Source organism: Heloderma suspectum, chromosome 3, assembly GCF_057233095.1.
Source record: "Heloderma suspectum isolate Gila_16-S chromosome 3, 16-S_ref, whole genome shotgun sequence".
In the NCBI taxonomy this organism is placed as follows: domain Eukaryota; kingdom Metazoa; phylum Chordata; class Lepidosauria; order Squamata; family Helodermatidae; genus Heloderma; species Heloderma suspectum.
This window is the reverse complement of record NC_139460.1, coordinates 119168196-119184804: the sequence shown is the minus strand read 5'-3', so window position 1 is coordinate 119184804 and position 16609 is coordinate 119168196.

Below are 16609 nucleotides of genomic sequence, written 5' to 3'. Positions count from 1 at the left end.
TTTGTACTCCACAAGTTATAGTAATTCCACTAGTGGAGATTTCCAGGATGCTGTTGTTATGTCCAATAAGAGAGGCAGAGTAGAATACAAAACCCTTTATTAAAAAAAATAAATAACAAAGGTAGTAGGGCTAGCAGCTATTCCTAGAACAAAGAAGACACCATGGCTGGATCTACACTTACTGCCTTTTTGCACTTCCAATGAGGTTTCACCACCCACCTTTCACATTACGCAGTAGCCACCTCGAATTGGAACCAGAATTTCCTGCTTCCGTGCTCCCGCTTTCAATACCCAAATATCCCAGTATTTCCCCTTAATGTGCTCTAATTTTTTGCCTTCACTACCATATCCAGTTGTAGTCTCCTCCCCCGCCTGTCCATATGCGGTGGTGTTTGTATTTCCCTCCTGTCCAATCACAGCTCTCAACGTCCCCATGTCTTCTTCCAGCTACCGATCACATAGCTTCCTCAGCAGCCCCCATTTCCTCAGCAACAAGCAAAGGGCTGGATGTGCGCGTGCTTGTCTGATCTTGGAAGCTAAGCAGGGTCGGTCCCGGTCAGTGCTTGGATGGGTGACCGCCTGGGAATCAGGCTTCCTGCACTGAGCAGGCGGTTGTTGTATCCCTTCAAATGAGATTAAGTTTTACCCCCTCCTATCCCCCGCTCCGGATGTTTTTTTTTAAATTAAGGCATTATCCTCACAGAATCGGGGCTTCTCCACAATGGGTTTTTTTTTCCTAATTGAGGCATGATCTTCGAAGCTTCGAAGTTGTGAAGGTTCACAACTTCAAAGCTTCGAAGCTCATGCCTGAGATCCAATTATGTTGGATGAATTTCAGTTGTTGCCTGAGGACGCAGATGAGGTACTTGGTGAAGTTTGGCCAGCCACCTGTATGCTTGATCCTTGCCCTTCTTGGCTTATCACATCTAATACGGAGGGGATGTCTGCCTGGGCCCAGGCAGTTGCAAATTCGTCTTTAAGAGAGGGGCAAGTACCAGTCTCCTTAAAAGAGGGAGTTTCTCCTGGAGAAAACTAACCTGGACACAGAAGATGAAAACAACTACAGGCCGATTGCCAATATCCCCTCCCTGAGTAAGGCAATCAATCAAGTGGTTGCTAATCAACTCTGGGCACTCTTGGATGAAACTGATTTTCTGCATCCACTTTAATCTGGCTTCGGGCCTGGTTTTGGATCAGGAACTGTCTTGGCCACCCTGTGGGATGACTTACGCTGAGAGTACAGGGGGTGTGCCAAGAAGTCATCTGAAGTATGAGAAAAGGACACATCCACAGTATTCAGTATTGCTGATCTTTAAGGGAAGTGTTAAAGCCAGGATCAATAGTTCCAGGGATCAAGGAATTACTTTGATTGTTGGCTATGATTTCAATATCTATATTCACTCTAAAGGCAGGGGTAGTAATTTCTTGTTGGGGCAAAGGACGTTGGCTCTGTACTCCTCCTCAGGAGTAGGACCTACTCCTGCTGGGGATACCCATCTCTCTTCCCACTGCAGACTAAGCTAGTCTGAAGACATATAGCCAAAAAGGAGGAGATGCATCAACAACAAAAAACAGTGATCTGCATAAAATTAGCATATGCTCATTTATATGTATAGATGCAAATTTAGAAATAATTACTATAAGTTAAATAGAAATACAGTAGGATCCAGTCAAGCAACCCACCATGGTTTATTTAAGCCACAGTGGGCTACGGCACATGCGGGCATCAATTTTGATTAGTTAAGCTATCAATTTGGAGTTGTATCATCCAAACCTGGTTGAGGGTGGGTTGTTGGCATGGTTAACACACCAGCCACAACCCTACAACAGCCCAGGGGTTCTGGGTGGTTTGTTAACCACAGCAACAACCCATTCTTGCCAGGTTCAGACAACATGACAAGCCATGGTCTCAGTATGAATATTCAGAAGTTGCCCGGCATGCTCTGCAACCCACTGTGGCTTAAATAAGCCACAGTGGGCTGTGGTGATTGTATCCAACTCACCCTAGTGGGAAAGACTGTGACTAGCTGTGACTTGTGTGCCTGCAGGCTCTGTTTTCCTGTCTAAGTGCTAACTGTTGATGGGGACCTTCAAGGCCCCTGCCTGCTCTCTCTTCTTATGTTGCTTTATTGTTCAATCAAACTTGGACAGGACAGCCCTTCAGACAGAGGAGTGTCCTCCTTTGTTGTTGTTGTTCAGTCGTTCAGTCGTGTCCGACTCTTCGTGACCCCATGGACCATAGCACGCCAGGCCTTCCTGTCCTGCGCTCTCTCCCGGAGCGTGCTCAAGTTCATATTCATTGCATCCGTGATGCTATCTAGCCATCTCATCCTCTGCCGTCCCCTTCTCCTTTTGCCTTCAGTCTTTCCCAGCATCAGGGTCTTTTCCAGGGAGTTTTCTCTTCGCATTAGGTGGCCAAAATATTTGAGCTTCAGCTTCATTATCTGTCCTTCCAATGAGCACTCAGGGTTGATTTCCTTTAGGATGGACTGATTTGACCTCCTTGCAGTCCAGGGGACTCGTAAGAGTCTTCTCCAGCACCACAGTTCGAAAGCATCAATTCTTCGGCGCTCAGCCTTCCTTATAGTCCAGCTCTCACAGCCATACATTACTACTGGGAAAACCATAGCTTTGATTAGACGGACCTTTGTGGGCAAGGTGATGTCTCTGCTTCTTACTATGCTGTCTAGGTTTGCCATAGCTTTCCTCCCAAGGAGCAAGCGTCTTTTAATTTCATGGCTACAGTCACCATCTGCGGTGATCTTGGAGCCCAAGAAAGTAAAATCTGTCACTGCTTCCATTTCTTCCCCTTCTATATGCCAGGAAGTGATAGGGCCAGATGCCATGATCTTCGTTTTTTTAAAGTTGAGTTTCAAACCAGCTTTTGCACTCTCCTCTTTCACCCTCAACAAGAGGCTCTTGAGATCCTCTTCGCTTTCTGCCATTAGGGTGGTATCGTCTGCATATCGGAGGTTGTTGATAATTCTCCCGGCAATCTTAATTCCGACCTCTGATTCATCCAATCCGGCATTTCTCATGATGTACTCTGCATATAAGTTAAATAAGCAGGGTGACAATATGCAGCCTTGTCGTACTCCTTTCCCAATTTTGAACCAATCAGTTGTTCCATCTCTGGTTCTTACTGTTGCTTCTTGACCCTCATACAGGTTTCTCAGGAGACAGGTAAGGTGGTCTGGTACTCCCATCACTTTAAGAATTTGCCACAGTTTGTTGTGATCCACACAATCAAAGGCTTTAGCGTAGTCAATGAAGCAGAAATAGACGTTTTTCTGGAATTCTCTTGCTTTCTCCATGATGCAGCGAATGTTGGCGATTTGATCTCTAGTTCCTCTGCCTCTTCGAAACCCAGCTTGTACTTCCGGTAGTTCTCGGTTCGCATAATGCTGAAGCCTAGCTTGTAGGATTTTGAGCATCACCTTGCTGGCATGTGAAATGAGCGCAATGGTGCAGTAGTTTGAACACTCTTTGGCATTGCCCTTCTTTGGAATTGGAATGTAAACTGACCTTTTCCAGTCTTGTGGCCACTGTTGAGTGTTCCAGATTTGTTGGCATATTGAATGCAGCACTTTAACAGCATCATCTTTTAGGATTTTAAATAGCTCGGCTGGAATACTGTCATCTCCGCTAGCTTTGTTGTTACTAATGCTTCCTAAGGCCCACTTGACTTCACTCTCTAGGATGTCCGGCTCAAGTTCAGTGACCGCACTGTCATGGCTATCAGGGACATTCAGATCTTTCCTGTATAGTTCTTCTGTGTATTCTTGCCACCTCTTCTTAATCTCATCTGCTTCTGTTAGGTCCCTGCCTTCTTTGTCCTTTATCATGCCTATATTGCACAAAACGTTCCCTTGAGATCTCCGATTTTCTTGAAGAGATCTCTAGTCTTTCCCATTCTGTTGTTTTCTTCGATTTCTTTGCATTGTTCCTTTAAGAAGGCCTTCTTGTCTCTCCTTGCTATTCTCTGGAACTCTGCATTCAGTTGGATATATCTTCCCCTTTCTCCCTTGCTTTTCGCTTCCCTTCTTTCGTGAGCTACTTGTAAAGCCTCATCAGACAGCCACTTTGCTTTCTTGCATGTCTTTTTCTTTGGGACGGATTTCGTTGCTGCCTCCTGAACAATGTTACGGACCTCCGTCCATAGTTCCTCAGGCACTCTGTCTATCAGGTCTAATCCCTGAAATCTATTCCTCACCTCCACTGTATATTCATAAGGGATATGATTTAGGTCATACCTGAATGGTTTAGTGGTTTTCCCGACGTTCTTCAATTTAAGCCGAAATTTTGCAAGAAGCAGCTCATGATCTGAGCCACAGTCAGCTCCAGGTCTTGTTTTTACTGACTGTATGGAGCTTCTCCATCTTTGGCTGCAAAGGACATAATCAATCTGATTTCGATATTGACCATCTGGTGACGTCCATGTGTAGAGTCGCCTCTTGTGCTGTTGGAAAAGAGTGTTTGCTATGATCAGCATGTTCTCTTGGCAAAACTCTATTAGCTTTTGTCCTGCTTCATTTTGTACACCAAGGCCATGCCTGCCTGTTATCCCGGTGATTTCTTGACTTCCTACTTTAGCATTCCAATCCCCTATGATGAAGAGGACATCTTTTTTTGGTGTTAGTTCTAGAAGGTGTTGTAGGTCTTCATAGAACCGATCAACCTCAGCTTCTTCGGCCTCAGTGGTTGGGGCATAGACTTGAATTACTGTGATGTTGAATGGTTTGCCTTGGATTCGTACTGAGATCATTCTATCATTTTTAAGATTGTACCCCAGTACTGCTTTTCCCACCCTTTTGTTGACTATGAGTGCTACTCCATTTCTTCTAAGAGATTCTTGCCCACAATAGTAGATATGATGGTCACCTGAATTAAATTCGCCCATGCCTGTCCATTTTAGTTCGCTGATTCCCAAGATGTCGATGTTCAATCTTGCCATCTCATGTTTGACCACCTCCAGCTTACCTTGATTCATTGATCTGACATTCCAGGTTCCTAAACAATATTGTTCTTTACAGCATCGGATTTTCTTTTCACCGCCAGACACATCCACAGCTGAGTGTCCTTTCGGCTTTGGCCCAGCCGCTTCACTCTTTCTGGCGCTACTTGGAAATACCCTCTGCTCTTCCCCAGTAGCATATTGGACACCTTCCGACCTGAGGGGCTCATCTTCCAGCGTCATATCTTTTAGCCTTGTGATACGTTCCATGGGGTTTTCTTGGCAAGAATACTGGAGTGGGTTGCCATTTCCTTCTCCAGTGGACCACATTTTGTGAGAACTCTCTGCCATGACCTGTCCGTCTTGGGTGGCCCTGCACGGCATAGCTTATGACTTCACTGAGTTACGCAAGCCCCTTCGCCACAACAAGGCAGTGATCCATGAAGGGGATCCTCCTACATCCCTTCAAATAAAGACTGTCCTCTGTAAAGTACAACGCATGGCTGTCCTATCTGAAGATCAGGCTGCAAATGTGGGTGGTGTTTTTTTTTTTTTTACTCTGCTTTGATTGAATAGGGTGAATATCTGTCTTGTATAGCAAAACTGTAAGCAAAACTGACAGCAACAGCCTTGTTCCCATTTCTTCTCTAGTGTAAATACATATTGGATCTCAACCCTTTGCAAATGTCCATCATTATTCATTTAGCACAAACCGAATTGTCAAAGATTTGTAGATTTGTTAATGAGGCTGTTAAACCCCTGTCACCTTTCCGGCTGCTTGGAATGTGTGCATAAGTGGATAAGCTCAGCAAGCAGATTACTTAGATCAACCATTTTGGAGATAACGTGAGCCTGTGTTCTTTGTTTAATGTGACAATCTTCATCCTAAGAAAGTGGGCAAAAATGACAGTATCTGCCCTTGCATTTGTTCCCAGACTCATTTGCATTTTTCCTATTATGCCAAAAGCTATCCTAGGAATTCAGCTGGAGTTAAATGGTGTTAGCAGGATGCCAACAGGCTAGTACTTTGAACTGACTGAAAATTATGTTAATTGTGGCTACACAATAAATATTAATGCACTTTTCAGTGTAACTGAGGAACCATACCACTGAATGTACATAAAATAACTTGTGTATGTTAGTTCCTTGTCCATGTTGAGAAATAATTCCTTATGAGCGAGTAGATTGTCAGACCCACTGCTCAAGTTGTCAAAAGATTTGCAAAGAGAGAGAGAGAGAGAGGCCCAAACCACATTTTTTAATGAACCCATACATTTTGTTTGTACCTAGTTACCTGCACAACTGTTTAAAAGTCTACATGGATGCTAGGTGCAACAGCTTTGTGGGGTTGGCCGAAAGAGAGCTCAGCAGATCTGGAAGCTAGGGGGCAAGTCACCCTGGCACACGGTTGCTGAATAAAGAATGCAAAGGAGGAGACAATGTGCTGAACCAGGAACCCAAGGGAGAAGGGTAGATGAAGGAGAAGGAAGTTCAAAGGTGGTGATGATCAAAATAAGCACACGGGTTCATCCTTCCCCCCTCCCTCCATCAGTAGGAAGAGAGAGCAGGGAAAACCTCTGGTGTCAGTAATAATCCATTTACAATTGTACAGGTTGAGCAAGTGTAATGGCAACACAGAAGTAAGCGCAAATAAGTGATAGATTTACAATAGCAGCCTTCCTCAACCTCCACACATTTTGGACTACCATTCACAGCATCCCCAGTCAGACGTACTGGCTGGGGCTGGTGGGACTTGATGTCCAAAACATTTGGAGGGCACCAGGTTGGGAAAGGCTGCACTATAGCATCAAAAGCAAAAGCAGAACCTCTGAAACCCTGTAACTGCTTGCCTTCAAGATCTCTTTTAATTTATGCCCTCTACCAGCAAGCTAAAAAACTGAACTGCTCCTTGCCCACACATTCAGACTGCGCAAACTGGCTTCACTGCCTCCTCCCACCTTGCAGGCTGATTATCCAAATGACTTAGGAGTTCTGCTGCATAATGTTTACCCATTAATTAGTATACATTGTAGTGACCAAGTCACAACGAGTCAAAGGGGGTTTCTTAAACACTAGCACAGAGGGACTCGCAACAGTACAAGATGTGGCATGGCAGAAAAGCATGTGTGTGGCATGTAGGAGACTCTAGGTTTCCTCTTCAGTACTTCTGTTTGGAAATTCGCATAGCAGTACCATGAAAGACCTTTGCCTGGGACCTTGTAGAACTACTGCTCAGTGCTGGCTCCAGGTTTTTGAAGGCCCTTGGGTAACACACACTTAATGGACCTTGTCCTTGAGTCTACTTTCTCATCACCCCTTTCGCCAGCTCCTTCTCCTCCTCCTTTTCCTCATCATTGCTACCACCTGCTTTCTTGCCAGACAGAGAGCCAATATGCAAGCAGGCAGTGGCATCTACTGCTCCTTCTTCGCATCACCACCATTGTCTGGGCCAGAGTGAGAGGCAGATGAACAGGCAGGTCGCAAGAATGAAGGGGAGGCACAGGTCCCAGGGTCTTCTTGTCAGTGAGCCCCCTGCTGGGGCTGTGGGCCCTCTGCAGGGGCCTGACCATGCCAACCCTTGACACCAGGCCTGCTGCTGCTAGTCAAAGGTATTGTATCATGCTAAATAGACCACTGGCTGGCTTTTACAACAAAAGGAGCATGCAGGGGAGGAGTGCTGGACCTTCCTCCCCCCTACTCCCACATCTGACCTCCCCTCAGTTCATTCCTTCAGGTGCTTTCCTCCCCTCCTAACACTTGAAATGATTCAGAAATGAAGACAACTGCCTGTGGAACAGAGTGAGGGGTGCAGGATGGGGGAAGGGTTCAGCACCCCTCTCCTTCACACTCCTCCTACTGTTAGATTTCCTGCATCCCTGCTTTGTATGTGAATGGGTCTGACACATTGTATTGGATTTGGTTTTGGAGGAATGGCAGGCAGTCAGGTGTGAATTGGCACAGAGTCACATGCAGTGTACAGTAGCACAAGTATACTCATTTGCTAGAGCAGTTGGCAGTTTTTATGATTTTAGACTTGGTTCGCATAGCTGTATTCACATACAGTGAAGGCCACACTTCTACCAACAGAAGCTAAAGCAATGCACGGTAGATGCTTTGCACAGTAGCTGTATGGTTTGTACCCTTTAGCTGATAAGGGATGCTTCTTCCTATGCTGTGAGAAACTTTCTTTGCTGTGAAGAAGAAAGTTGTCCCCCCCCCCCTTCCTTCTGGGTGAAGAGAAGAGTGTGTGTGTGTCTTCTGGCAGTCTGATGATATAGGCCCTATAAAATCATGAGCAGGTTCGCCTGCTACCTGTTCTTGCCTGCGATGGGGAAGGCGCACCACCTGCTCAGGTAGCCAGCCCTGGGACCACGTCCATCACTTCTTTGGGACCCAGAGTGACTGCAACTGAGAGAGCTGGAAGGCCATGTGTACGCTTTGTTTTTTTAATATCTGCATCCATTTTCCAACAATAAGCTACCTTTCACATAAGTGGACTTGAGTCATACTGGAACCTTTGAATCTGTTTAGTGTGTGGCTCCTGGCTGGACCAGGCCTAAGGATGTACGAACTGTGTAAAGTCTACTCTGTCTGTGTTTCATGGCTTGTCAGACACCTTTTGTTCCATCATCCCTGCACAGACGGATGCTTTTTTTTTTTGGTCACTTGGAAACTTACGCAAATAATTATGTAAGGGGTTTCGTAACAATTTACATAATTTATCTTAGTACGTAATGTGTAGCGTATTGTTCCCCTTTCCATTCAACTTTTCCTCAGCAGAAACGTGTGTATTATTCTACAAATAAATATGTGTAAATTTCAGGGAAGTAAAAAAATAATCTGAAAGTCCACAGACCCCACATGGCCGGGGGGCGGGGGCGCTCCGCAGCAGATTCCACAGGTTGGATTCTTAGAAATCCGAGCTCATTTTAGTCCATCTCAAATTTCTCCAGCATCCCTAACCAGGTCCCAGATTTAAGACACACCTGAAAGATGGCCCTGTCACATCTAGTTCGGCTCTTATCCTCAGCATTGCTTTAGCTAAGCTATTTTACATCAAGGAAGTCCTTTTCCATTGAAGCAATGAGGGGATTCAAACAGCTGTAAGAAAGGTCGAGAAAGACAAAAGGCAGTGTAGAAAGAGGTGGTATTCTTTATTCCCAATGTGTTTCAGGTCTTCCCTTTTTCTAAGGGATATAGACTTTGTCTGTTAGGTGTTTTTTTTAAAAAAAAAAAAACCTTGCCCTTCCTCCAAAGAGTTCAAGGCAGTTCACATGGTCCTCCTTCCCCGCGCCACATAATTTATCCCCCCAAAACCCTAGGCTATCCAGTAAGTTTCATAGCTCAGTAGGGATTTGAACCTGGCTCCCCGTGATTCTAGGTCAGCATTGCCATTGGATATGCTGGCTGGGAATGATGGGAGTTGCAGTCCAACACATCTGGAAGGCACCAGGTGGGGGAAGAATCTTCTAGTCCAACACTCTTAAGTCTAACCACTAATCATTCGCTCCTTTATGTGCTGTTATGGTAGTACCACTTTGTGATTGTTTCCATAACTTTATGTCTACTCACTCCTCCATCCCACTCCAATTCATACCAGAGCAGTATAACAGCCTCTGAATTACATGTGGTGAGAGGAAATACCACTAAGGCCATCTTTCAGCTAGATCCTGTAAGAAAAGTCGCCTCTAGACTCAGGTCATAAAGAGAATATTAAAAGAAAGTAATTCCTATGATTCTTAGTCGCTTCCTAAATCGGGCACTGATCCATATGGTCTTTGTGTTGTCTAGCATATGTGTTCCATTCAAATGCCATTAACAGTATTTGTTGTTGTTGTTCAGTCGTTAAGTCATGTCCGACTCTTCGTGACCCCATGGACCATATAGCACACCAGGCCTTCCTGTCCTCCGCTCTCTCCCGGAGCGTGCTGAAGTTCATATTCATTGCATCGGTGATGCTATCTAGCCATCTCATCCTCTGCCATCCCCTTCTCCTTTTGCCTTCAATCTTTCCCAGCTTCAGGGTCTTTTCCAGGGAGTTTTCTCTTCGCATTAGGTGGCCAAAATATTTGAGCTTCAGTTTCAGTATCTGTCCTTCCAATGAGCACTCAGGGTTGATTTCCTTTAGGATGGACTGATTTGACATCCTTGCAGTCCAGGGGACTCGTAAGAGTCTTCTCCAGCACCACAGTTTGAAAGCATCAATTCTTCGGCGCTCAGCCTTCCTTATAGTCCAGCTCTCACAGCCATACATTACTACTGGGAAAACCATAGCTTTGATTAGACGGACCTTTGTGGGCAAGGTGATGTCTCTGCTTCTTACTATGCTGTCTAGGTTTGCCATAGCTTTCCTCCCAAGGAGCAAGTGTCTTTTAATTTCATGGCTACAGTCACCGTCTGCGGTGATCTTGGAGCCCAAGAAAATAAAATCTGTCACTGCTTCCATTTCTTCCCCTTCTATATGCCAGGAAGTGATGGGGCCAGATGCCATGATCCTAGTTTTTTTAATGTTATGTTTCAAAGCAGCTTTTGCACTCTCCTCTTTCACCCTCAACAAGAGGCTCTTGAGATCCTCTTCGCTTTCTGCCATTAGGGTGTATCGCCTGCGTATCTGAGGTTGTTGATAATTCTCCCAGCAATCTTAATTCCGACCTGTGATTCATCCAACCCAGCATTTCTCATGATGTACTCTGCATATAAGTTAAATAAGCAGGGCGACAATATGCAGCCTTGTCATACTCCTTTCCCACTTTTGAACCAATCGGTTGTTCCATGTCTGGTTCTTACTGTTGCTTCTTGACCCTCATACAGGTTTCTCAGGAGACAGGTAAGGTGGTCTGGTACTCCCATCTCTTTCAGAATTTGCCAGAGTTTGTTGTGATCCACACAATCAAAGGCTTTAGCATAGTCAATGAAGCAGAAATAGACGTTTTTCTGGAATTCTCTTGCTTTCTCCATGATGCAGCGAATGTTGGCGATTTGATCTCTAGTTCCTCTGCCACTTCAGAACCCAGCTTGTACCTCCGGTAGTTCTCAGTTCACATGCTGCTGAAGCCTAGCTTGTAGGATGTTGAGCATAACCTAGCTGGCATGTGAAATGAGCGCAATTGTACAGTAGTTTGAACACTCTCTGGCATCGCCCTTCTTTGGAATTGGAATGTAAACTGACCTTTTCCAGTCTTGTGGCCACTGTTAAGTGTTCCAAATTTGCTGGCATATTGAGTGCAGCACTTTAACAGCGTCATCTTTTAGGATTTTAAATAGCTCAGCTGGAAGACTGTCATCTCCGCTAGCTTTGTTGTTAGTAATGGTTCCTAAGGCCCACTTGACTTCACTCTCTAGGTTGTCCGGCTCAAGTTCAGTGACTGCACTATCATGGCTCTCAGGGACATTAAGATCTTTCCTGTATAGTTCTTCTGTGTATTCTTGCCACCTCTTCTTAATCTCATCTGCTTCTGTTAGGTCCCTGCCTTCTTTGTCCTTTATCATGCCTATATTGCACAAAACGTTCCCTTGAGATCTCCGATTTTCTTGAAGAGATCTCTAGTCTTTCCCATTCTGTTGTTTTCTTCGATTTCTTTGCATTGTTCCTTTAAGAAGGCCTTCTTGTCTCTCCTTGCTATTCTCTGGAACTCTGCATTCAGTTGGATATATCTTCCCCTTTCTCCCTTGCTTTCGCTTCCCTTCTTTCCTCAGCTACTTGTAAAGCCTCATCAGACAGCCACTTTGCTTTCTTGCATTTCTTTTTCTTTAGGATGGATTGAGTTGCTGCCTCCTGAACAATGTTACGGACCTCCATCCATAGGCACTCTGTCTATCAGGTCTAATCCCTGAAATCTATTCCTCACCTCCACTGTATATTCATCAGGGATATGATTTAGGTCATACCTGAATGGTTTAGTGGTTTTCCCTACGTTCTTCAATTTAAGCCGAAATTTTGCAACAAGAAGCTCATGATCTGAGCCACAGTCAGCTCCAAGTCTTGTTTTTACTGATTGTATAGAGCTTCTCCATTTTTGGCTGCAAAGGACATAATCAATCTGATTTCGATATTGACCATCTGGTGATGTCCATGTGTAGAGTCGCCTCTTGTGCTGTTGGAAAAGAGTGTTTGCTATGATCAGCGTGTACTTTTGGCAAAACTCTATTAGTCTTTGTCCTGCTTCATTTCATACACCAAGGCCATGCTTGCCTGTTATCCCGGTGATTTCTTGACTTCCTACTTAAGCGTTCCAATCCCCTATGATGAAAAGGACATCCTTTTTTTGGTGTTAGTTCTAGAAGGTGTTGTAGGTCTTCATAGAACTGATCAACCTCAGCTTCTTCAGCCTCAGTGGTTGGGGCATAGACTTCAATTACTGTGATGTTGAATGGTTTGCCTTGGATTTGTACTGAGATCATTCTGTCGTTTTTGAGATAGTACCCCAGTACTGCTTTTCCCACCCTTATGAGTGCTACTCCATTTCTTCTAAGGGATTCTTGCCCACAGTAGTAGATATGATGGTCACCTGAATTAAATTCGCCCATGCTTGTCCATTTTAGTTCGCTGATTCCCAAGATGTCAATGTTCAATCTTGCCATCTCATGTTTGACAACCTCCAGCTTACCTTGATTCATTGATCTTACATTCCAGGTTCCTAAACAATATTGTTCTTTACAGCATCGGATTTTCTTTTCACCACCAGACACATCCACAGCTGAGTGTCCTTTCGGCTTTGGCCCAACCGCTTCACTCTTTCTGGTGCTACTTGGAAATACCCTCTGCTCTTCCCCAGTAGTATATTGGACACCTTCCGATCTGAGGGGCTCATCTTCTGGCGTCATATCTTTTAGCCTTGTGATATGTTCCATGGGGTTTTCTTGGCAAGAATACTGGAGTGGGTTGCCATTTCCTTCTCCAGTGGTGGACCAGATTTTGTCAGAACTCTCTGCCATGACCTGTCCATCTTGGGTGGCCCTGCACTGCAAAGCTTATGGCTTCACTGAGTTACGCAAGCCCCTTCGCCACAACAAGGCAGTGATCCATGAAGGGGCATTAACAGTATAAACTGAATTAATTTCCGTAGCTCATTTGCGGTTTGTTTTGTTTTTGTAGGAACATTTTATGCACAATTTTAAAACTGTTGATTTCTGAACACTTCCTGTTTTCAGCATTCCTATCTTTCACTGGAGAGTTTGGCAAATGATTTCTAATGGCCTGGTTTTGCTTCTGGGCGCTGATGGAGCGAGATCTGTTAATCAATATTTTATTAACACTTGGAATTAAACTCACTTTTCAGTAGTTCCCAGTTGCCTGATTGCAAAACATTATGCAGGAAATGAAAAATAAATTTATGTGCACCGTCATATTAGCACAATTTAATTTACATTACATTGCATCTGGCAAGTGCTTCATTGTCTTCAAGCCAAGTAGTCTGTGGTTCAAAAAGTTATTATAAGACTAATTATAGTGCACAGGATAACATCTTAGTGCATTCCTATTTTCAAGTATAGCATTCTTAATTTAATGCTCTAAAACAGAGACTGGTGCCTCAGCCCCTTCAGTTCCTAGGTTAGAAGTTTCTGTTTGTGGTACACTTAATCAGTAAATACATTTCCTACTCATGAAGGGTGAGGAGCATCATAAATTCAGTTGAGTGTCACCATTGCATTTAAAGCAGCCCTCTCTAAGCTGGTGCCCTCCAGATGCATTGGATTGCAATTCCCATCATTCCCAGCCAATAGCCATGCTGGTTGGGAATTATGGGAACTGCAGTCCAACACATTTGCAGGGCACCACATTGGGGGAGGCTCATCTAAAGGCTACTGGACAAGTTGCACTTGCCTCATATTGCTCCAGATGGTGTCATTTATATGAGAAGACCGGAGTAAGGGTGGGGGAACCACCCATGACAGCACCCTTCAAATATGTCAATGGCTGTTGAACAGAAGAGGACAAAGACTTGGTCTCTCCTGGCAGGACCAGATCAAACGGCATTAAGTTACAGGGTAGTAGATTTTGGTTGCACGTTGAGAGAAACATCTTGACGATAAGAGCAGTTCAGCAGTGGAACCAATTACCTAGATCGGTGGGGAGCTTCTCTCACCAGAGGTCTTCAAGCAGAGACTGGATAACCATCTTTTGGGGATGCTGCAGCTCTGAATTTTCTGCAAGAAGCTGTAGATTGGACTAGATGACCTACAAGGTCACCCTACAACTCTGTGACTACATACAGTAACTCACCTCATGGATGGGGTGATATTCTACATAACACCACAGACATCTTCCTTGGACCATTTGCTGTAGTATGCCTGAATTGTGTGGCATGACTTCAAGTGGCTTCCATGCAGTGGCCATGCGGTGCATTATTACTGTCCTGTTCAGGGTTGCTTATGCTTGTGATATTATTTCTGTAACCTTTTAAAGAAGAGTTGAGACAGCACAGGTGTAAGAATATGGATACTGGGTATTTTCAGCCGAGTAGAGAAGGTTATTATTATCTGCACTGAAATGGTGACCCTTACACCAGTAGCACCACATTTATCTTTTAAGTGAAGAAATAGGGAGCAACAGGGAACAAGAAATGTGGTATCAGGGAGGGAGGAGTGATGGTGCCATCAGGCAGAAAACTTTGGGGCAGAAGTCCAGGTCCCCCCTCAACAGAAAGATCAGGAGGCTCACAGTGACAGCATCTTATCACAATTTGAAGTAAATGAAGAGCTTGTCTACATGAGGCATTTGTTCCCTACTCCCAGTTGTTTATGGGTTCTTTAGACGACATTGTGACCCTACAGTTTTGCTTCTGTTTGTAAACAGCACTTTCTTCTATTTTTTAGAGCAGGGAAAATGGAGTATTATTTCTGATGGTGAAAGAAAGTGTAATTTCCTCTTGTGTATTTGTGCTATCCCACTTTACCACCGGGCTACCTAGAGGTCATGTAGGGGGAAAGCAGGAAAGGAAACACTCCTTGTGTAGTGCTCAGTTCTCAGTCCTGCGACAAACCTGAAAGGAGATGCAGCAGATTAACAGCCTTGTGTAGAAAAGCCCTTATACACATTACCATCGAAAGAGGGAGGCATAAGATCATTAAGTCTAGATTTGAAATATAACTTCATCGAAGGAAGGAAGGAAGGAAGGAAGGAAGGAAGGAAGGAACGAACTGTAGGGATGTCAGAGAATTTTGCCACGAATCTCAGGGAGGCCGACTGCCAGCGCATTTGGCCCCCCGAAATTGGTGGCGAAACGGTCTGCCCCCCGCCCGGGACGGGACTTACCTTGGGCAAATCCTCCTGGCTCCGGCGGCTCCGGCGGTGGTTCAGTGGTGGCGGCTGCGGCAGCCGGTCTTCCGACCGGCTGCCACTGCCGCCGCCATTTCCAGTAAAAAAAACCACACACACACAAAAATGTGATAGGCTACGTAAAGATTTACGTAGCCTATCACGACTAGATTTTTAAAAAAATACCGTGATAGGCTACGTAAATGTTTACATAGCTTATCATGGCTGAGTAAAAAACAAAAAACAAAACCGCGCGTACGCAAATGGCGGCGCCCATGGGCGCCGCCATTTGCGTTCCTTATTTTGGCACGTCTAGTCTACATAAACATTTACGTAGACTACGGTGAAAATAAGGGGAACTCAAATAGCATAGATGCTACGCTATTTGCGTTCCCCTTATTTTCGCCATAGCCTACGTAAATGTTTACGTAGACTAGACGTGCCAAAATAAGGAACGCAAATGGCAGCGCCCATGGGCACCGGCATTTGCATACGCGCCGTTTTGTTTTGTTTTTTTTACTCAGCCGTGATAGGCTACGTAAACATTTACGTAGCCTATCACGGCTGACTGCAGGGACACAAACGGCAGTGGCTACAGCCGCCATTTGTGGCCCAGCCGGCCAGGATTCGGGGGTGGAGGGATGGAGCGCCTCCCCCCCGGCCAGAATTTCGGGGGGGAGGGATGGGGCGCCTCCCCCCACCAGAATTTCAGGGGGAGGGACGGAGCGCCTCCCCCCCACTGCGAATCAAATTTCGTTCAAGGTAAAAGACTTTCGTACATCCCTAGAAGGAAGGAGAGACTTACTGTAAATGCAGCAATAACATTTAGGACACAAACATTTTTTAAAAATGAGCCTCATGTTTCATGTTGGGGTCAAACCGAGATCTTAGGTTTGAAAAGGATTCTAGAAAACTAAATAATTTCCCCCCAAATCTCAACGGTCCTCCTAAAGCAAATGTTTGCTATAATTTCTTCAGAGGAACTAGGATGGATGAATATCTCTGAGGTTGCTTGTACCATAATCATTCTCCTCCACTCAACCCCGAAGAGCAGAAGGCCATAGCTGGCCTTTCTCACTTCAACTTGACAGGGTTTTCCAGGGGACACCTTAAACAGAAAAAGGAATAGAAAAACCATTTCCTCATAACCAACTGAAATGTCTCTATTTCTTGAAGGCTGCAGTCCTTTACACACTTGCCTGGACTCAGTAAGACTTAACTCTGAGTAGACATATAGAGGAATGTGCTGTAGCCTGCTGCCAAAACAAAGTGTCTTGTGTCTATGGATTATTAGTGTCATAACTGTATGTTGAATAAGATCAATAATTGTTATGTTCAGAAGCTTTCACTTATAACAACCATTTTCCTTAAATTAATAACAACAACAACTTTTTCAA